The 23,707-nt window shown below is 32.4% G+C and overlaps 1 protein-coding gene across 2 annotated transcripts in view; it reads right to left on the bottom strand.

Annotated features, from left to right (window-relative positions):
- The window catches only part of LOC118192517 (uncharacterized), a 251,275-nt gene that overhangs the window by 80,068 nt on the left and 147,500 nt on the right, over window positions 1-23,707 (bottom strand). The window lies entirely within an intron of this gene.

Here is a 23,707-nt window from a genome sequence, read left to right as displayed (position 1 = left end):
ATTTAAAATCTGAAACCTTTCAGATTTTTTTTTTTTTTTTTTTTTTTTTTTTTAATACTCAGTTTTATACTTCAACTATTTATATTTACTTTTATACTTCAACTATTTATATACTTTTATATTTCAGCTATTTATATTTACTTTTATGATTCAACTATTTATTTACTTTTATATTTCAACTGTATTTATTTACTTTTAAACTTCAACTATTTATATATATTTTTTTACTTCGATTATTTATATTTACGCCTAACAGTTAATTTTTTTAACGTAAAACAGGTTAGGCAAATCTTTGACGTATATCTTTGACGTGTTTCCAAAATATTTAAGTTACAATATCACATGGAATTCTTGATAACATTTGTATATCAATCAGACTACAATTCTGTGTAAATATTCAAATTTGCGATTTAAAACTAATGCTGAATGATTTAGAGTTAGCGGGAACGCAATGGCGATACATGTACCAAATAAAATAAAACTTTAAAAATTAATTTAACTGTGCAGGATGTTTACTAAAATAATTAATTTATTTATACTTAGTTAAATATTGTATTAATATAACATTAATCAGAAATAAAAGGCTAGAAAGAAAGTAAATAGAATACAAAACTCTGAGAAAGTCGTTTTAATTTTAATAATCTAATTATAAATTTATGAAAATAAATCATTCCCAAAATTGTGATAAATTATTCCAGTGGTCTCAAACTCATATTGCATACCGACCAAATGCAAACGAACTGACCAAATGCAACCGAAACTAGCTGACGGGGCAGCCTTTTTGGCTGATCTTTGGAATATGGTAACAGGTAGTTTGGCGACATTTTGGAGGCGATAAAGGTTACTACCTAGGACTTTGGGAATAATGTGAGAAGTACTCATTTCCGATTACGCATTATTTTGTGTGAGGGAAATGAGAGGTCATGAGATATGTCATGTGACATTAATGGACGAATCACTGTTTTTAATCGGAAAAGGGGGTAAATTTGTAAAACATATCTGCTGTACAGCATTAGTTTCATTCTATGTTCTGTGAAACAGTGTTGTTTAATATTTGAATCCCATAGCCCTATATAAAGTAAATCCGAAATTTTTATTGCGTTTATGTGTGATTGAAAAGAATTGCTTAATTGCGGATAAGTATGAATGTCCAACATGTGAGTATGAAATGAGATTGTGTGAAAGGAAGGATATTACCGATAAGTTTGAATGGCGGTGCAAGAAATCTGGTGAAAATGGACATTTTGTGATGCGCCATGCACTCAAGATTCTGTAGAAGATTAGGTAAGTTAGTATTTTTAATTATTTGAGGATGTTATTTTTATGCATTGTTCTAAATGTAAGGAGTAAATAAATTAATATGGTATTATTGGAAAATTGTTATTAGCAATGATTTAGTTTAAAGTAATTAGGATTGTAAGCTAATTTTTATTAATTTAATGTATGTGCTTATTTATATTTTAAGTGGCGTTTTTAAATTTAATTATATTTTAATTTAATGATCGTGATTTTGAGAGTTATATGTTTGTAGTATTTTGGAATACGTTTGAGTAGAAGTAAATGTGCATGGAAAGAATTTAAGTATTTGACACGAAGTATTTGGAACCATTTTTAATGTTTGCGTTAGAAATTGGTAGGTGAGGTTTATAATAGATAATTTAGAGGGAAAAGTTTTTGGATATTTTATTTATTTTATACGTGCAAATGTTCATCCTTGGAAAGGGTATATACTTTTTTGCGATCAGGTTTCATATATGTCCTTTTTACCGAATTTAAAGATTCACAAAATTTTCATGCATTTTCGTGAAATTTTTCTAATTTATGAGAAAAAAGCAGGGTACATGGATATAGTGAAGAGTGTGCGCAATGCTATTTTTGTGTAATTCTGGGATGTTTTTTTAATTAAAAATAAGTCGACGTGTACATGGTTTAATTATATTTTAATTAAATGATAGTTATTTTGTGAATTATATGTTTTAGCAATTTGGTATTACGTTTGAGTGGAAGTAAACGTGCATGGAAATAATTTAAATATTTGACACTAAGTATTTGTAACCATTTTTAATGTTTTGTTATGAATTCGTTGGTGACGTTTATAATAGATAATTTAGAGGTAAAAGTTTTTGGATATTTTATTTATATTATACGTGGAAATGTTCATCCTTGGATAGGGTATATAATTTTTCGCGATCAGGTAATTTCATATATGTGCTTTTTACCGAGTTTAAAGATTCACAAAATTTTCCTGCATTTTCGTGCCAATTTTTGTAATTTATGAGAAAATAGCAGTTTAGATGGATAAAGTCAAGAGTGTGCGCAATGCCATTTTTGTACAATTCTGTTTTTTTTTTTTTTTTTTTTTTTTTTTTTTTTAAGTAAAAATAAGTCGACGTGTACATGGTTACTGTGTATGTGACGCGGCAAGGAGTTTGCGATTCTGCACTTTTTCCCAATTTTGCAGTTAATATTTGTCATGATTAAGCAGCTTTGTTCCATAAAATTTCTAGCATAAGTATAGTTCGGCTAGTAGATTGTTGGAAAAAGTGTTGAGTAAATAAAAAGAAAAGAAACATGTCTTTACTTCGTGAAGACAAAATGGCGGCGAAAAAAAAAAAAAAACAGAGGGTTGCTATAGCAGAGTTGGTCGCCAAATTTTCGCCAAAAAATCGCCAAGTTACCATAATCCAAAGATCAACCGATTTTTTTTTAATTAAAAAATTTATTAACAAAATTAAAAAAATATTTTAAGTATTTATCAACACATACATAAACAATAACAATAATACTGAAAATGAAAAAACATCAAATTTATATCTATTTTCAATCTGAAATCTAAAGTTTGGTACCTGCGAGACATTTCTGTTGATTACGCTTTGGATTTCAGATACAGTGGGTAAAAAAGTATTGGCAATTGCCTGATAATTGCTGATATTTCCTAGTAAAGGAAGTGCTTGACAATTTTACTTGGTCATAACAAACACAAGAGGTAATAAACACACAAATGTAATGAAACTTTCAATTTAATGTACTTTTTACACAAAATATACAACAAAAACGTAAATTTGCGTGTGAAAAAAGTATTAGCAAAGTTTTAACTACTATGCAAATTTTGTTATGTTGAGGTCACGTGTTTAGACTGATAAGAAACCCTGTTAATATAAAGTCTATCGTGCTACTTCAAAACTTTTAAAATGTTATTTTGTTAATACTGTGGTAAACTGGTTTCGAAGTTGAAGGAGTTGCATGTTAATGTTAAAAACATAATTATTCAGCGCAGAACTGAGGGTTTAACTTATCGTGCTAAAGGATTACAATTGAACATTTATTTATTTACTGTTAGAAGTGTTGTAAAAAAGTTCAAAGAGACAGCAATCGACGGAAAATCAGATTAGAAGTGGACGGCCTCGAATATTTTCTGCAAGATGAAACGTGGCATTATGAAAGAGGTAAGAAAAACCCTAAAATAAGTGCACCCCAGTTAGCCAAAAATGTTCCTAATACTTCGCCTAAAACTTTTAGTGTACAGACTATACGGAATGTTTGACATATAGGAAGTTATTATGGGAGGGCAGCTAGAAAGAGGCCTTTCATTTCAGAAATAAACAGGAGAAAGAGATTGAATTTTGCAAAATTTCATGTTAATTTATCAGACGGATTTTGGAACACAGTTATTTTATCCGACGAATCAAGGTTTAACATTTTCGAGAGTGATGGACGACAATTTGTGTGAAGAAAGCCTAACACCGAACTTGAGAAACAACATTTAACACCGACTGTAAACATTTTGGAGGGAGCATCGTAGTTTGGGGCTGTATGGCAGCCAAACGGAGTACTTCCTTGATGGTATTATGACAGCACATACGTACATTGACGTATTACGCCATAATACGAAATTCAGTGCCCAAAAACTTGGCTTAGGAGCATTATTTGTGTTTCAACATAACAATGACCCTAAGGATACAGTGAACCTCACCTGGCAATAGCTACTCTATAACGCTTCTTGCCAGTTATAGACACCGCCTCAATCGCCTGACATAAATTCTATTGAACATTTATGGCACAAATTGGACCTAAAAGTCAGGGAACATAAAATTTCGTGTAAAAATGAACTCAAGCGTATACTCCTGCATGAATGGCACAAAATTCCGAACAGGACTTTTCAACAATCAGGACTTTAGTTTTCTCTATGAGAAATAGATTACAAGCTGTTATAAATTCAAAAGATATGAATACAAAGTATTAAATTTTGCTCCCACATTTTGCTGTATGACTTTTCCAATACTTTTTTGACATGCAAATTTACGTTTTTGTTGTATATCTTGTGTAAAAGGCATATTAAAACGAAAGTTTCGTTAGGGTTTGTGTTTTTATTGCGCCTGTGTTCGTTATGTCCAGCTAAAATTGTCAAGCATTTCCTTTGTTAGCTATATTGTTCAATTATAGGCAATTGCCAATACATTTTTTACTCACTGTATACTGACAGCGAAATATTAAATTCTTAGATTCACGCTTCTTTCAAATAATTCTAACATGGTTAATTAATCATTAAACAACTTTTAGTTTAAACTAAAATTTAAGAAATTTTGAAAACTTTCTAAATTTTTAGAGAAAGTTTACCAAGTCAAGCAACACTTGAGAATGAATAACAAGCTAATATCTTTCTTTTATTTATAAAGTTTTCTTCGATACACGAATAAAAATACATATTGTGTGTAGATAATTATAAACTTTTTTTTATTTCACACTATAGCTTGACATGAATAGCGTTTCGATTCTGATCAAGTTTATAGAAATTATCTTCATCATGGATTGTTCAATCGTCGGTTCTTATAAATGAACACAACTAGTGTTTTAATCCAAATGAAAGAAGACAAGTGTAAATAATTACAAGTCATCGCGAGTGTTCGAACGATCCCCATTTCGTTTCAGATGTTGCCAATAAATTACATCAGTGGGATTACAAATTTTTAATCCAAATGAAAGAAGACAAATGCAGATAATTACAAATCCTCGTAAGTGTTCGAACTATCGCCATTTCGTTTCAGATGCTGCCAATATCAATGAGTTAATTTTTTAATCCAAATAAACGGAGGCAAATGTAAACATTTACGAATTATTTGCAAGTGTTCGAACTATCACCATTTTGTTTCAGGATAAATGGAGTTGTAATTTTTTTAACCTAAATGAACGAAAAAAAAAAAAAAACAAATGTAAATAATTATAAATCATCGCAAGTGTTCGAACTATCACCATTTTGTCTCGAATGCTGGCAAAAAGTTAGATCAATGAAGTTACAAGCATCACAAATGATTTTATTTCGTATTTTATCTCTCTTTTAAATGGTTACTTTTAATGCGTTGACTGTTGTCAGTTTAGTATCATTGATATGTTACAGTTAAGGTTTACTGCATGATGTCTAGTCAGAAACGATGTAGTTAATATTGCCTTTTAAGTCAAAATATTCATTTAGCAAATTTTCATCAAAGATTCTAACAGCTCGGAGGTAATGGGAAAGTGCTTCAGCTTATTAAAATTAAACACTGGATTGCTAAAAAGGAGTACTTTTGCAGTTAACAGAAAGACGATAAATTTTTGGCGATATTACGTATATGATTATGGCCTAATGAAATTCATTTCATCTGCAAAGTTTATTTTAGTTAACAAGTTGTTTTTCAGTTTATTTCATCCCGTTAAATTTTATTTCTTTAGTAATCTTTCACCAGAAATATTTGGCAAATGAACCAGAAAAACAATTTCTATCGTAAACTGTCTACCTGAACATCGATTTCTTTTTTGAGATTGATTTTCTGAATTTGTTAGTACTTCAAATACTTGAGGAGAACTGAAGCCAGTTTCATTAGGCAGAGAAATTACTTCTTGTGTTGTATATATTGTTCTAAATTTCTGTAAATATTTAAGTATTTTTGACTACATTGTTGTTTTTGTATATTATTGTGATACTGTGTATTATTTTATTCGCTTAATTTCTACATTTAGGGTTTCTAAATCCATCAATGTTGTTAAAATGTTGTCGCCAAGTTGGTGACACTCTGCTATTTCTTGCCAACTTTCTGGAAGTTTCGGGAAAAAAGCATTTTTCAAAGCCCTAGGACAGATTAAGCTGAGAACTGTATCAAACCGATTTTATCACTATTTTTTTATCACATGTAAATAATACAAGATCGAAGAAAATTCTTAACAAGTTAAGTGTTTGTCAATTAAACAGTGATGTATAATGTCCATTTAGCGGACAGAAGACATAATACATTACATAATAATTACATAATAATTTCATGTTCGGAATCCAGTTTTTCTTGAGTCTATATTTTATGTATTTGTTTTATGATACGCATTATTATCTTTCAATTTATTCATAAACATTAAAAATATAGCAAGATAAAAATAAATTAACTCACTTCAAAGTTAGCCCTTTCTGTTAGACACATCCTTAGAGCAGACTTCCGAATTTTTATACTTAAATTACGTTAGTACGCATAATTTACCCACTCGCCGTGACAAATGTTGCCATTGCTCGAAATATAAGATGTTTGATTTTTCTTTGATAGGCCTCGCGCATAAGCAATTCTCAGAGCGTTGCGATTCTTCAAAACCTAAGTTTTAATTTTACTTATTTCGCGCATTGACTCAGTTTGCAACTGTTTAACAAATTGTGCAATTAATAAACAATAAAGGAATTCCTTGAATTCATTTTTTTCTATCAACATGTCTAATAATTATAAATTAAAATACATCACTGTAAATATGTTTGTAGCACCATATATTACATACCTGCAAAAGAATCGTTTGGATTTTCGAAAATTCTGAGGCTAAAACTTCGAAAGCAGAATTCTGACGCAGAGGTACGAGTATATTATAACGGTGTCAAAGAGTTGAGAAACGGTTAGCTGAAATCTCAAGAAAAATTCCTAAAGCTCATGTTTTTCAGAAAGCAGCTGTGTAAACACTAGAATCTTCCATTTTCTCCTCGTGCTTCTTACTTTCACGCTGTTTTCAAGTGCTAGAAGGGGAGATTTATCATTTGCGCTTGCAGAAAAAAATCTGAAATAATTCACGCTATCATTTAGTGACGCACTAAAAATATCGTATGGTCAAAAAATATATTTTCCACTATTTCAAGATAAAATTCTAAAAAGATTGCTAAAGCTATTAGAATGAATCGAGCAGTCGGCACTTAATGAAAATTTTCACGGATTTCGTGCCAAAGTTTTATCTGCTTTGTTTTTAGGGGAATGAGTTGAACGATATAAAAACAAAATTAATGTCTCCTGCTTCCCATTCGCTATATAATAGTTGGAAAATATAAATGCTTTCTGTAGAAGTTATATAATCGACCTTAAAATGCATGTGAAATGTTAAAACTATGCATTTTATTAAAATATATGATTTTTTAGTTGATACATAGAAATATGTCGTTCCAATTTCTGTTACTTTTTTAATAATTGTAAACAAATACAGTTTTTAAAAATTAGTTATTATTTCATATATTGAACGACAATTGTCGGAAAAAAAAACACAGTTGTTCTTTTTTATTAAAAGGTAAACAGACGCGTTTTATGATGATATGCACATCGATTAACGGTTGTTAGATGTTATAAAAATCCCTGTTTAAATAAATAAAAAACACCAAACACTGTTTTGTATCCTTGAAAGCTTATTTTAGTTCGCGTGAAAAGGGACAGGTATGGAGGTGGCGGTGTTCTCGTTTGGGGAGGCATCATGCTTGGTAGTCGTATAGACCTTCACATCATCGACGCAGGTTCAGTCAACGGGAGTGTGGACGGGGAGTCAACGGGAGTCAAGTGGACCGCTCATTATAGCGACCGTTTCCATTATAATGACCAATGAAGAAGTCTTCATTTGATGAAAATATATATGAAATCTACTCTTGTTAAAGTGTATTCGTTGTAATAGTACCATTTTTCTTTAGAATGCGAGAGGTCATTAAAAAGAAACATTAATTAATTTATTTTAAAATCAATTATTATGTTACCACTCGATTGTTTTACATGATTTTACCGTATCATAAATATGATAAAGTTTTATTTGTATGAAAATTTGCACCATAACTATAATTAATAACAGGCAATAAAAGAAGTAACACCATGTACCACGCACGTTTTGGCAGAAATAAACATTTCGTTTAATTTTCACTTTTTTCGTTGGCTTAAATAATACGAAAAGATAGCATTATAAAGAATTCTCAAATCCACCTCTCCTAAGTGCCGTCATGGTTTAAGTAGTAGCATGTTCAACTCGCAACTGAATATTCGGGATTCAAATTCTGGTGATCGCATGGCTGATTTTTCTTGTTTCACGTCTTTTAAAAACCTTAATATCTCTATAACAGAATGCAGGAAGTATTTTAAAGAAGTTGTTAAATTAATTTAAATGAATTAGGCTCTAAATGAATAACTTAAATGTATAAGGTATTTTCTGTTCCCTTCCCGCATGCCTTCGAGATGTAACGGTAGCCTATTCGACGCGTACTCGAGAGTCCGGATTCGAGTCTCGGCGCGAGCACTGCACATTTTTCATGTCTCCATCTTCAGGAAACCCAATGACTCTACAGTGGCGCCCAAACTAAACGGTGGTGGACAATGATTCGGCAACACTAGGATTTAGCGACAGGGCCCCTAATTCCCAGTCGCCTTTTAAAAGGAGAATACGTTAGGTATTTTCTTTCGCCTTCCAGCATGTTCTCGTGGTGTAACGGTAGCACACTCGACGCGTATTCGAGAGGCCCAGGTTCAAGTCCCGGTGAGTGATTGCACATTTTCCTAAAACCTAATGATTTTTACAAATGAATTAAAAACTAAATGAATTTTCAAATTGTCAAAGTTCAGTAATGTGTACTATATTATTAACTTAATTAATTGTTTTATCAAGTCAGGAAAAATAAATTTGTTTAATTATAGTTGAGTAGAATGAGTTAAGTGTTTTTTTTTCGTAAATAAACATACGTTTTTTGCTTTTTCTATTTGTTTAGGAAATACATAAATAAAATTTCTTTTTATTGGTTTAAATTAGCTGAAACAGGAACAGGTTATGTGTTCAGGCAAACAAAAAATAGTTTCATTGCTTACTTTTTATTTTATAGAAATAAAAAAGCTTTATTTTTTAAACTGTGTAATTTTTGTTAAAATGAAATTTCAATGTCCGAGAAATAAAATACCTTATTTGCATTAATTCAAATTTGAATAATAGAAATACGTAAAAGTGAAGAAATTTTATATCTTGTAAAAGTCTCTCATAATACAATAGAATATTTTGTGGATCATACAACAACCCAGTTATCCAGATTTGAATAGCCGTATGGGTTGGGATCCTCGTTAATCCGGACAACTAGAGTTCTACTGTGAATATTCATAACATTGTTTTTAGTTACTATTTAATTAACATTGTCAGCAAATGGCAGACATGTCTTCAAAAAAGAAAAATCATAAAGGTATATGCTACAACATTAAGAGACCAAAACTCTCTATCTTTGCACTTCAAAACGTAATTCAAACGATTTCAAATGACTGAGCATCCATTCGAAATAAAATTAAAAAAAAAAAAAAAACCTGCCTTAATACGAAACCAGTATACATTGGTGTGCAAAAATTAAGGACGAAGTCGAAAAATTAGCATATCAGCTGAACGAAGAGGCAGAGCGGACAGAAAGACCAATCAGGAGATTAAGTAAGGTGATGTACGGTAGCACATGCGCAGATATGCAGGTAGACGTAATGGGGGAGTGTCTGAGTAGTATAAAGCATGTTGTCGGTGTAAGATCAGCATTTCTGGCAAAGAGATTGCACGCCGTATATCAGTTAAAATCACACCGAGTTGCTGCCTCAGCTAGAAATGGCGAATAATCAATCTGTTAGACGACATCTGGATGCTTTTAACCGAGGTCGAATCATTGGGAAGTTGGAGGAAGGTATAAGTGTGACAAGTGTGGCTGCAGAGTTCGGAATTGCTCACAGCATCGTTTCACGACTTTGGAGACAATTTCAAATTACAGGAACAGCTATCCGGGGGTTTAGTAGTGGTCATCCACGAGGAACTACACCCGCAGATGACCGGTATATTGCCTTACAGGCCAGAAGAAGCAGGCGGCAGACAGCGGGAGAAATCGCTAGACACACGACACAGGCGACTAGACGACCGATATCGCGTTTTACTGTGGCCAGAAGACTGCACGGTGGTGGTCTGTTTGAACGACGCCCTGTACGGTGTGTACCTCTAACGCCTGCCCATCGGAGAAGGTGTTCTCTGTGGTGCCGGGAACACCGGAATTGGAAAGACAATGAATGGTGACGAGTACTCTTTACAGATGAGAGCAGATTCAGTCTGAGTAGCGATTCTCATCGCATACTCATCTGGAGAGAGCGGGGAAGCCGCAATCATCCCTCGAACATCATTGAAAGGGACAGGTATGGAGGTGGCGGTGTTCTCGTTTGGGGAGGCATCATGCTTGGTAGTCGTATAGACCTTCACATCATCGACGCAGGTTCAGTCAACGGGACCCGTTATTGTAACGAGATTCTTCTTCCATATGTGCGTCTTTTTAGAGGTGCTATGGGTCCGCAGTTCCTTTTCATGGACGACAATGCACCATGTCATCGCACAGTAGCTGCCGAACAGCTCTTAGAGAGTGAGGATATTGAACGTATGGATTGGCCGGCACGATCTCCGGATCTCAATCCCATCGAGCATGTATGGGATTTTCTAGGCAGACGCTTTTCAGCTCGCACCTTACCACCAGTAACGATTCCGGAGCTTCGATTGGCGCTGCAAGACGAATGGGCAGCAATGCCTCAACAACTCATTGACACCCTCATTCTCAGCATGGGCAGACGCTGTGAAACGGTGGCTTGGCAAATGCGGTCAAGAGCAGGAGACTGACGTTAATTACGGAAGGGAAAAGTAAACGGCTGTGTCAGGGATCATAAGGGGAGATATATTTTTTTTAAAAAAGTGTTTTTAGGTCTCATTCAGTATCAGTATATCATTAACGCAATTAATGAAAGTCATTGGAAAACAAAATAGGATTTGCATTAGTAAATTATAGTTAAGAATAATGGCCCCCATTGTTCTGATTATTACTTGCATAATTTAAAGATTAAATCCGATAGTATCTTAAGATGTTTTTGCAGTTGGAAAAACAAGAATATAACTCATTTTGATTCACCTTTCTTTTCTTTATGAATGACGAATATCGGTTTGCCATACACGTGATCAAATAGGGAACAAGCGTTTAATCCGTAAGATTATAAGTATTGATTAACATTTCCTATAACTACTTCTAATTGAGGTTTTCTAAGAGCAACCCCCTTAATTTTGACTCGCAGCTTTTAATTTTAGACTAAAATATGAGCATAAAATCTACCTTTAAACAATGGGATTTTTTTTAAACACTGTGGCATGAGAGTGCCTAGTAATAATAGTTTTAGCGTCGCTAAGAATCATTTTCTGGATTCTCATATTGATTTTTTTCCAAAAAATATTAAAAGCTGCAATTGACGAGTATGAGCAATACATAATACATACATATATAACGTAAGCATACCATAAAGAAAAATGAACCCCCAATAAAAGCTGATCGACTGCTATTGAACTCTAAAGAGGGGTTTATCAGAGGGAAAATGGCAATTAAAATCAATTTAAATTCCATTTAATTGATTTTAATTATTTATTTACTGTATCGATTTATTACTTATTGTAATGGATTGGAATATTTGAATATGAATTAGCTGAATATTTAAGAAAAATATTATGACTGCGAGAATAGGAAAAAAAAACATTTCTTGAATACTTACTTCTTATAGAATGCAGATGAATTCATTTTTACTCAACGAAAATCAAAATTTAGTAGCTAATTAATCTGTCCTGTATTGAGCAATTTAGTTCAGTGATCCGTATTAATGTGCACTTTTTTTTTTAATTTAAATGCTTCAAGAATAATTAGAAAAGGGCATAATTCTCTTCTTACCCTTAAATTCTTCAATAAAAAAACTGCATTTTCAGCTATAACCAAGTGAAATAATTTTCTAAATATAATTCAAAGCATGAAAAATAAGGTACATAAACAGCTTGGAAATGGAACTAGCACTGAGATTCTCTTTAAGAAATATGTTCAAGCTTACAAAAGTCTTCGAAGTGAAGTAATTCCGTAGAATATTTTCTAACTCTTTATGATTAAATTGCACTCAATTATACTTTATAAACGACATGTAAATGCTATTTAATGTATATGTGTGGATGTGTGTGTGTATGTGTGTGTGTGTGTGGCTCACTAGCGGCTGAGCTGTAAAATCATTGAACTCTGGCAGGTCGATTCAAGGTTCGAATCCGGATCGACGGGGATGGCTGTATTGGCGTTTTCGAGGTTTTCCCCACGTGTAACGTGCATAAGAGTCAGTTTTGCTTAGAAAGTTCTCCACGAGGCACCCTTACCCTTAGGCAAATAACCCTCGAATGCTTTGCTATAATCAAACAAACCAGACCAAACAATAGATATATAAATAAGTAGCTTAAAAAACTGCTATATTTTATGTATACTTATCAAGTACTATTTCAATATATATAATGATTAAAAGAAAGGAAAAGTTGGATCCTAACTGATTGTATATAATGTAATCCCTATGAAGGCCCTAACAATTCTTTCTCACTTAAATTCGTAATCCAAAAAGAGAACAAATTAAACTTCAGATACGTATACAATACTGAATCTAATACAAAAAATACAAAATATAAAAATAAATTATATATATACGAAATCTAACTAACTATTTATATTGATATTACGTAAATATACGTATGGTAATGAACATTGTATAATAAAGATATTTTATACCTTGTTCTATATTTGGTTCCATTTATATATACCTATACATAGATATATATAATTTAAGGATTCCATTTAGGGATTATAGTAGAAGTTAATACTACTACATATAAAACACAAAAGTGCATCAATAATGTATTTTTCAGTATTATTTAACTTCATTCTTAAGAATTTTCTGCAGTCTAGTTTGCGTTATTTTATTCATAAGTCTCAAATAAAAACAACTATTGTTTATATGTCATTAGGAAGTTAACCAAAAAGCAACAACCACAATGTAATTGAGAAACAGTCCTTAGCCGTGAAAAGGTTGAAAGCCATTCGGTTATGACTATTATCTCACATACTCAGCTACTTCGCATACATGGAACATAGCATTCGAAATGTGTGTGTGTATTGAGAATACGGCAAAGCACACTAGGGCTATCTGCCTAAGGGTCGGGATGCCTTTCGTGGAGGACTTTCTAAGGGAAACTGGCTCGTATACACGTTACACATGGGGAAAACCACGAAAACGCCCATGCAGCCAGCCCGTTCGCGGGATTCGAACCTCGGACCGAACTACCAGTGTTCAGCGACTTTACCGCTCGGCCGCTGGTGGGCCATTCGAAATGAAAAACTCAATATTTACTACAAATTCATTCGTGTAACAAATATCTGTCTTTCTACACCTATGGCTTTAAAAAAAGATGTTATTTATCTTACAGTTTATCGCTAAGTAATACATTTTCATTGTAGAAAATTGCATTCATTCGAAGAATTCAATTTGTATTTTCCTCTGTATAAAACTGAATGTAGAGAAGTTAGATGTTTAAACGACCCCCACATTTTGTCAAGACCACGAGCAAGAATATCCCCTACTTTTCAGCCCCCCTGTGAAAAAAGGGGTTCTAAATTTACGACCTGACCGCATATGAGGGTATTGCAGTCAGCAGTCAGGGGAGATCATATCCCCTATTAAAGACTGGATGTTTCTTGCTGGACACCCATCACAGGGATGTTTCGGCCTTCAGTCGCATTGCGCTCCATGCTACTTTTTCAATAAAGCTTCTTTTTATCCCTCTGATTTCTCTTTTAGTAAGTGTTGCTTACATTACTCATGTCCTTACGTATTGGGGATCTTACGGTATTAAATGTGTTGATTTGGAAATCTTTTGTACAAAGTTATATTGAAAAAACCGTCTCGTCATTAATTTTCGCACACCAGTGTAGTGTCAAATACGAGGTACTAGGTCGAATAAGACCGTTTCCTCTTGCATGTTTTCGATGCAGATCTGAATACTAGGTTTTCTAAAATTCCACTGAAACCTTCTTTTCTCACATCTTTGAAGCATTTTCTTTGTGACCAAACTTTACTAAAGAAGAGAAAAGACACGGTCAGGGATTCTGACAAAAGTATCTTTTTGAGATTTAGATATTCCTCGGTTTTCAAGCACACAAGAGGTCGGCATGTTAAAGAAAAGAAATGGGATGACTGAGTTATTCATTTAGCATGACCCCGAAGCATAAACCTTTCATGGGCCCCTTGCTTAGAAGGATCACCTAACATATGAGTGTAACAGTTTGGATTGCGAGTCAAAGATGCCGATCGGGCTAGAAAGAGATAAAACGGATGACGAAAATGTTAGTTTTAGGTATTTATGGCATGGGCTGGATTACATAACTTTAGGAAACGTTATGTTTCTAATACAGATGGAGAGAAAATTACACTTGACTCAGCATTGTCGAAAGACAAAAATAGCACTTGCCCAATACATATGTTCGAGAAGCACAGATCGTGTAGGACGGCAAGATTCATTTAGCAAAACATTTGTTATATACCTTTTTATAAGCTTTTATTTAGTTCATTTTCATAATGCTTTTATCTCCATGATCAAATTTTAGTCATCAAGTTTCAAAATACTTCCTGATAATATGTGGAAACTAAATTTTGAAAGTGCACTCTTTGTGGGTGTCAATACAGTGTGGTGAAACAATATCTTCCAAAATTCAAGTCAGATAGTTTTAATTTAATGCTGAAACAATTTTTTGCACATGGTTTGTTTCAGGAACAAACTAAAAAGTTCAGATTTTTTACTTTTGCACCATGCATACAGCAGAAAAAAATCTCTTAAATGATGTTCATATGAAAATTGTAACGAAGTTTCTATTCTTTTTGACAAATTTACAAAAGTTTGCTTGCTTTGTGTCGATTATTTCACAGCTACTATTTTGAAATTTCAGCATGTAAAAATGTATCTGTTACAAAGTTTTGAAATTTCCACAGATTATAAAACAAATATGTTGCTCTCTTTTAAAACAAGAATGATAAAAAGATTTAATTGGACAATTTTATACATTATTTTTTAAATATGCTGAGCTGTTAATTTTTTAAGCAGAACGGAAAACATAGACTCTTACTTGGGCGTCATGTGGCTCGCTTGGAAATATAGTTCGAATTTATGTTGTCATTTTACATCATTTTTAATTGTTCTTGTTTCCGCATAGATTTTTCTAATATTTATTTTATTTATTTATTTATATATTTATCTCCCTTCCTTTCCTAAAAAGAATTATTTGAAAACAAATTAAACTTACTGTAGAAGACTTCTGCAGTTTTATAAATGACATTTCTTTTCCCATTTTTATAGATATATTTTGCAGTTACTATTCATTTAATTTTATTAATCTAAACAACAACAAAGCTTAAGGACTAATTAGCGTTTCAAATTATCTGAAATGTAATCTGCAATGAGATTTAATTTTTTTTTTCACATTTTATAAGTTTATATACATTTTTCTCAGCATTTCATTTTAAAAGCTCCTTTTCTTAATTTTATTTTCAAACATAATATTATATTCCTTTAGCGGACTTTAAAGTTCTAAAAATGTAGCTGTTATAAGAACTGAAATTTTCATATGTTTGTAGCTATTCACGTTCGTCCGAAACCAGAATGATTAAAAACGATTAATTAGGATGAACTTCTAGACTTTTGTCTTAAATTAGCCATTTTCTTAAATTAAAATTCTTAATTTCTTAAATTCTCTTCTTAAATTAATCAGCCATCGAACTGACATGCGTAACTCGTCAGAAACATGCAGGAAGAAATTAAATTACATACTATCAACATGGTTAGACCGAATCATTCTAGATGTGTTTATATTTGTATAAAAAATAAAGAAATGTCCCACCATTGATTTATGCCCATGCTCCATAGAAATCAAGTGCGTTGTTTTCAGGGTGAAATCTTAATTCAGACTGAGTTAGTTTTGGTTTTCAATGCATTTTGATTGGATAGTTAATATTGCTATAAAATTACTATTAGCTGTTATAGTTCCATTCACATCATCAGAATTATTTAAGAGTCGTGGATTAATCTAGAAATGGCGCAGTGCAGAGAGAAGTTACTATTTTTAGAATAGCGAAGGAAAATTAATTTACGCTGCTAATTTAATCTTTTACATATTCTTTATTTTTCTTACATATTTATATACTTGGAAGCGTTTTCTTTTCTCCGTCAATAAATGGGTCTATCATCGCATCTTTAGGGTGCTGGAAACGCCTCTTATCAAAACAGAGAGAGTACTATGGGAGAAGGAAGCTGAAGCAAAAAATATGTATTGACGTTCTTTGGCTGACGCTTAAGTGAAGCTTAAGGCGCAAGGGGTTACAAACTTTACTGGTGTTTTGTTTTCGTCTGTAATTTAATAGCATAAGTAGGCGCTCAGTTACTTGTAATCCATAAACATGTATAAATTCTTCTTGTACAAGTCTTGAATTAACCCTAATTGTATTCATCGCCTAAAAATAAATGTGTGTATCTAAAATCCTGAATTGTCTTGAACTAACCCTAATTGTATTCATCGCTTAAAAATAAATGTGTTTGTCTAAAATCCTGAACTGTCTTGAACTAACCCTAATTGTATTCATCGCTTAAATAAATGTGTGTGTCTAAATTCCTGAACTGTCTTGAACTAACTCTAATTGTATTCATCGCTTAGAAATAAATGTGTGTGTCTAAAATCCTGAACTAATTATTTCCAAGCTAAGAAGACACTCCATACATACATTTTTATAAAATTGCTCAGGAATGGCTGAACACTTTCGACCGAATTTTGGGCTTCCGCGAAACACATTATGAATATCACCGAGCTACAGCAGGTCAGAAATGAAAATTAAAATTTTACACATGCAACTACAGGGCTTACAATAAGAATGGTGAAAAAATACTAAAAATTTTTAGTTTACACTAAAAAATTAACTGCCAGTATTTAAAAATTTACTTATATTTTTACCAACACGAAGTTAATTTAAGCACATAAAATGCAGTTACAGCTATCTTAAAACACATAGTAAGACACCTAGAGCAAGCTTTAAATGGACTGGATTTTGCACTCTCCTGGGACCTTGAAATTTGCTGTAGAGTGGTGCGTTTATAGATATCTCTCTCTAAGATGCCACTTAAGCATCTCTTTGAAGACCCTTCAAGACTCCTTTCTCTTTGATGAAGGAAGCATCGCAATTCGTTTCACCCTTTCGCGATGGAACTTGGAACATGCGCAGGGTCAATAAATAAAGCAGAACAGCCATACTTTTCTTCTCAGTTGTCAAGTAAGTTTCTGGTCTTTACAAACATTTGTTCTGCTCTGCGATTTAAAAATTTCTGATAAATCATTCCCAAATCGAAAAATAAAGTTATTGCTTAATTTTCTGTTTCAAATTCCTGAGCACACAGATCTTCTCAGTCGCAAGAAAATCTACACGTCGCAAATCGCAATAATATTTTGTGAAGACGTTAAAAACATGTTTTACTAATTAAAATAACAGAAGGCAGTTGACTTAAAAAACCCGTTAGAATTATGTAATTTTGTACATTTTATTTCACAGACAAAGCTCAAGCAGCACACATTTCGGTGTTTAAACCAGTTCACAAGAAGCGTTATTATGTAACTATGAATATTAAGATTTTGATTAATTAGATTTTGATTAGAATATTAAGATAAGATCTGTTTAGATTTTGAAAACAAACAAAACAAGTTGCAGCAATCAAACTGTGTCAGGCAATACGAATCTAAAGGTAATTACTTCTGAGATAAGAGAAAGAAAAATCGCCTTATTAGATAAAATTTGAAAAGTTCCAAGAATTTTGTCCTGCATACATATTTGAGAATATATACATCTACGAGGCGTTCGTTAAAGGTGTTATATGTTTTATTAATGCTAGATGTGTATTGCCAACAAGAAAGTTCCTCAAAATAAAATAGAAAATTTTATGTAAACTGTTTCAGCACTGCGCAGCGTTGGAAAAATATAAAATCTAATTTTTTAATTGTTTCCATGAAAGGTAAGTCCCGATTAGTGAAACACTCATCGTATTTTGATAAATTGAAAACAAAAATTTGATGCCTTTGCATTTGAAATTCACTGAAATATTCAAAACCAAATTTACTGTGTGTGATTTTTCCATGCTTGTTATTAATGTGATTAGATAAACTTGAGGAAAAATTACAAAATCGTTATTTTGGCAATTAGTGGTTTGTTTTCAGTAAAACAGCATTTAGTTTAAAAATTTTAGCTGCATTTTTAAAAGTTTTATATGAGATATTTCAGGAAATTTTGCACGAAAAGTTATAAAACTTTTTCCACTTGCAGGAATTTTTCGCTGTAAGGGCAGTATAAGATTGGGTTTTATTTTTACATAATTCTCTCCAGCTACTGTGTCGAAAATATTCTCACAAAATATGCTACATAATTTTAAGAAACTCTCTTTAAATCTATATGTCAGGAATTAATACTTTATTTTTACATAATTCTCTCCAGCTACTGTGTCGAAAATATTCTCACAAAATATGCTACATAATTTTAAGAAACTCTCTTTAAATCTATATGTCAGGAATTAATACTTAAGAATCCAAAGCCTGCAGCCACGTTTATCGAACACTATACACACTAAAAATGTTTGCTTTTGAGCTTTATTGTAATAATTCTTAGAAACGTCAATTATAAATTTACGAGTCGATGTCTTTTCTCTCTTATTTCGCAGTTTCTGCGGCAAATCTCCTGTCTATCGGGACTGTTAAAATTCGGTGATATCATCAATTATTTTCAGAATTCTTCAATAGCGGCATTATAGCTTGCTCAGTAATCTGGATGTTATGAAAATCTTTTCGCATGCTGTGAAATCAAAAACACTAATGCGGTTTCCTGTAAAGGTAATTATAGTTTGCATTCCTTTTTTCCTCGAATTCCTCTAAAGGATATTATGCCTTCTCTCGAATTGACATTACTTTCGGAACCTTACTAACAAGTTATGTGGAGAGAGATTTTACTGATGGCTTTGTCTGCTTAACCAACTTATCTCGGAAGCCCGATCACAGTTTTCAGAGTGCTTTGATTCTCTGCAAAGCTTTCAATTTACTTAAACTTTAAAAAAATGGAAAAGAAAAAATCTAAAGGCTTTCAGACTTTATATTACGCCCAAAGGGGCGTTTCTTTCACGGGGGATTCAAAACGGGATTTGAAAAGTGACTGCTAAGATTCGCGTAACGCTAGAGGGCGCTGAGAGCGCCATTGAGTGTGCAGTTACTCGATGGAAGGTGTGACGCAGTGATGATGTGAGATTCTGAGATTGAGATATTATTATATTTAATTAAATCAATTTATATTTTATTGATTGGTGATTATTGATTTTACTTTACTCATATTTGATGTGATATTATGTTTTACTGAACCACCACACTTTCGACAAAGTTGAATTACCACTGAATCTTAAAACCACTGATGCGCAGTGAAATCAAAGTCATTCGACGCAAAATACCGTTAAGGCCCGTCCACACGAGGACGCTCGCGACGTAGTTGACGCACGCGTAAATTCGCGTGACGCAGAAGACGTAAAACTGAGTTCGCTCCTGTTCAGCTTTTTCGCCCGCGACGCGCGCGTATAGCCAATAGCCGACCGAGTTTTTATCACGTGTCATAATCAGAAAAACTTCTTGCTTACCCATTTCAATATGGCGTCGGAACCACACAGAGATGAGTTTTTACTTAGAAATATCATAACTGTAAACAGCAATAAAATTATCAGCACTGTTCACGCCATCTTCAGATTTCTCAAACCGTATATATTGGTATAAATTTAAAATTCTTATTAAAGGAGAAAAACTGTATATTTATAAAGCAATGATCCGACCAGTATATCCATATGCTTCACCTATTTATAACACCGTAAGTAATAGGAACCTAAATAAATTACAGTTTCTACGAAATAAAAGTTTCTGCCTTACAAAATTCTCCTTAATTATTATAAATATTGGCTACATCATGTGTAATAATAAGCTCTATAAATATCCCAATATTAAATACACCAAAAACTAACTTCAGCAATATAGCAACTTCTAAAATAAAGCAGTTGACTGTGAAAGAGTATTCAATAAAATATAATTACGAAATTTTGGAGGAAAGTTACAACTTGTGTCATACAGCAATTATTCATTCAAGTTTAATTAAATTACCTTTCCAGCGACTTCTACTTATTACATTATTTTTAACAAATACTGCTATCACAGATAGCTGAGTGGTCAGCGCGTAGCTTTGCAAATGGAAAGGTGGGGAGTTCGAACCTCATACGTAGGCAGTACATAATTGAGTTAGCTTTCCTTTTTTTGAAACGTGTTTCTTATATTTAATCATGAATCCTTATATTCTTATTTTACCTATTATTATTGTTTTCATTTCTTATTTTATTCATTATTATTATTGTTTTTAATTTAGTTTAAAAATGTGCATTGCAAATAGAAATCCTTATGTAATAATATATCTACATCTCTTTATCATATATCATTCATAAATTCTCTCTTTATTTTTACTTTATTGCATATTTTATCATGCACATAATTTCTCATAAACTGTCCAAAGTTTGAACCTCCTTCTAAATTCAAAAATAAATAAAAAGAAAAAAGACCAAGGGAGGGGGAGTTTAAAAGATATGAAATTGGTTTTATTATATGGTGGATGGTGTATATAAAGAGAATTAAGTAATTTAATTCTCTTTATATACTGTATTCCAAACCAATTTTATAAATCCTAATTTTCATACAATATAGAATCTGCAAGTCTGTCAAACTGGTCGATACTCCTCCTGAAGTAATTAAAAAACAAGTAATATACAAAAAAAAAAAAAAAAAAAAAAGTCAATTTCTACTTAGGCTCACAAAGAAAAATTAAAAAAATACAAATAAATAAATAAGTAAAAATACAAACAGAATTTTTTTTAATTAAAAATTTTAAAAATCTTAATATGTGAAAAAGCTGTATTAGCATCAAGTGTCTTTCACTACAAGTTTAAAAAATTGTATTTGAACTTGAGTGGATGACTAAAAAGCATTTTATGTACTGAAAATTTGAACAAGATATAGGGAGAGTGTGAGCTAATAGTAGGAATTTAATAATTCCGGATATTCATTTCACAAACGAGGCAGTAAAAAAAAAAAAAAAATCTCTTTGAACAGGTCGCTCTAAATAAATCTTTCGGACCCATTTTTGCGATTTTTTGCGGTTTTGCCTCTGCTTAATAATTGCACTTAATAGTAAAGTTTCAGCTATTAAAAAAAAAAAAAAAAAAAAAAAAAAAAAAAAAAAAAAAATCTGATTCGGATAACTTGTCGCAAACATACAGAAGCACAGCGAAGTAATAAGATACAGCTCTGTTGACGCTACATTACAGCGTCACGTAATTTTTGCGCAAAATAATTCTATTGGTTAAACGCACTCTTCGCAAGCGTACTCGTTTGGACGCTTTTACGCTGGTAACGTAAAAGCGTGTTCGTCAGCTACGTTTCAAGCGTATTCGTGTGGACGGGCCTTTTAGACATTGTAACGTCTTTGCGTTTTTACGCTACCAACATAATACCAGTAAGAAATGCAAAGAAACCTCGCGCATAAAATATCCGGGCTTGAAGATGCCCGCGATGATCATGTTAATGGAACGCTTTGAGATCGTTGAGTCTGTTAATAAAAAATTCGTTAAAGTTTTACAAAATATGAAATAGATAATAAAACCAATTCCAAACTCCAAATTTGGACTTCCAGATGTCCATATTCGAGTGGAGGACTACGTTATTCAAAATTTGATGTCTCTAGGTACCGCTGTTTTTTCATAGTGCGAGAAACATACATACATTCATGCAAATTCTTCATTATTGAATTTCTTTAAATATAATACAGGGTGATAATATTTGTAGCAACGATTTGAAAACTGATTCAGACTTTTATAGTGAAACAAAGTAAAATGCCAAAACGAAATTAACAGCCCTTCTGGGGTAACCCCCATTTGGAGTAAAAATGCAAAATTCGGACTTCCATTTACACATGCTCAGGTGGAGAGCTACGTTATTCAAAATATGATAGGACGCTAATATTTAATGGCATCAATTTGAAAAGTGAATCGCCGCTTATAGTGGACGACGCAAAATCCCGTTTCGAAATTAATAGCCCATTCGGGCTAACGCTTTTTTTTTTTTTTTTTTTTTTTGAGGGGGTGCTTATAAATAAAATATTCTTTCTGAACATGTTAGTGTTTAATTCGGAAGTTATTAATTAGAGGATTGCCGTACATTTACATAATGCGATAGTTAACTCTTTAATATTGTTTTCCTTCATTTTCTTGTAACCAGTTCAAGAGAAAAACATTCTTAATTTATGCTGATGTATTTCTTTAAAATGTTTCGAAATTCAAATATAGCAAATAATTATGTTCATTTATTAACTAATTTCCTAAGACAAATCTTCAATCCGATCATTAATTATTTTTTTATATTTGGAACAAACCGCCAAATAAATTAATTAAAGATTTTTAATTTTATGAACCATTATTATTCTTGTTATTGCTGCATTGCATATAATAAATAAAGAGAAAAAGTAAATACAAAGACTATTTCACGTTAACTTAAAAGTTTTTGTGGAATTAGCGAAGATGGTCTTTCACTAATCGTTATTTCTGATACTAGTATATACACTTGTCTCTTCTTGCCTTTACCTCGATAAACGCTGATCCAATATAACACAGATTTTACCGAACCCAGAAAAGGAAGCGAGAAAATGTAATGATTCGTACTGTTCAGTCTCGGTTAGAATATTTATGTCTATTTGTACTGGCTTAATGTTTGCAGCGCCACGTACTGTTAGTGGCGAGAGCCCAATACTAATCAGTAAGTAAGCGATAAGGATGCACTCGGTCCACATCGAGTCTCCGTTCCTCTGCCCGAATAAAGTGGCAGTCAATTGTTAATTGCTGTTCCTTACTCACTCTTTGCCCGTTTAAGCGGCATTATTGTTCTTGAAAGAAAATAAATGTTGTTAAGTTTCTCAACTTGACTTTTATGAATTAATATACAGTCCACAACTACCTATTGCTATCAACATTTTGTTCCTAACCGACCCGAAGGAAGAACATTAATTATGGATAATATAATATTTCTGAATAGGCAACGCGGTTGCCTAAGAGCGAAAGTAACAAAACTGGAACATTCTCTGCGTGACTTCGTCGAAAATGAAGAAAGTGAATCATTTTTAGAAGTGAAATTGCAATCACTATCAGGAATAAAGAGATCCTTGGATGAATTAAAACAGCGGTACTTAAAGCAGAGGTCGCCATAGAGGAATCTTGTGAAATTATTCAAGAACTGGAGGACGATCTGGAGAAAATTGAGGTAAGTCTCAAATATCTCCTTTCAAAATTAAAATAAAAAATTAATGCATTACTATTACGTAAAAATACTGTTGAAAATATTAATGTTAAATTGCCTGAAATACCTTTACCTCAATTCTCGGGAAAATATGAAGAATTTCATGATTTTAAATGCCAATTCATATCCTTAATT

The sequence above is a fragment of the Stegodyphus dumicola genome, chromosome 2 (assembly GCF_044657685.1).
Source record: "Stegodyphus dumicola isolate Sdum_Otavi_A_Nest chromosome 2, ASM4465768v1".
Taxonomy (NCBI): Eukaryota; Metazoa; Arthropoda; class Arachnida; order Araneae; family Eresidae; genus Stegodyphus; species Stegodyphus dumicola.
Note: the sequence above shows the minus strand (reverse complement) of the source record. Positions and strands in the feature narration are given on the sequence as shown.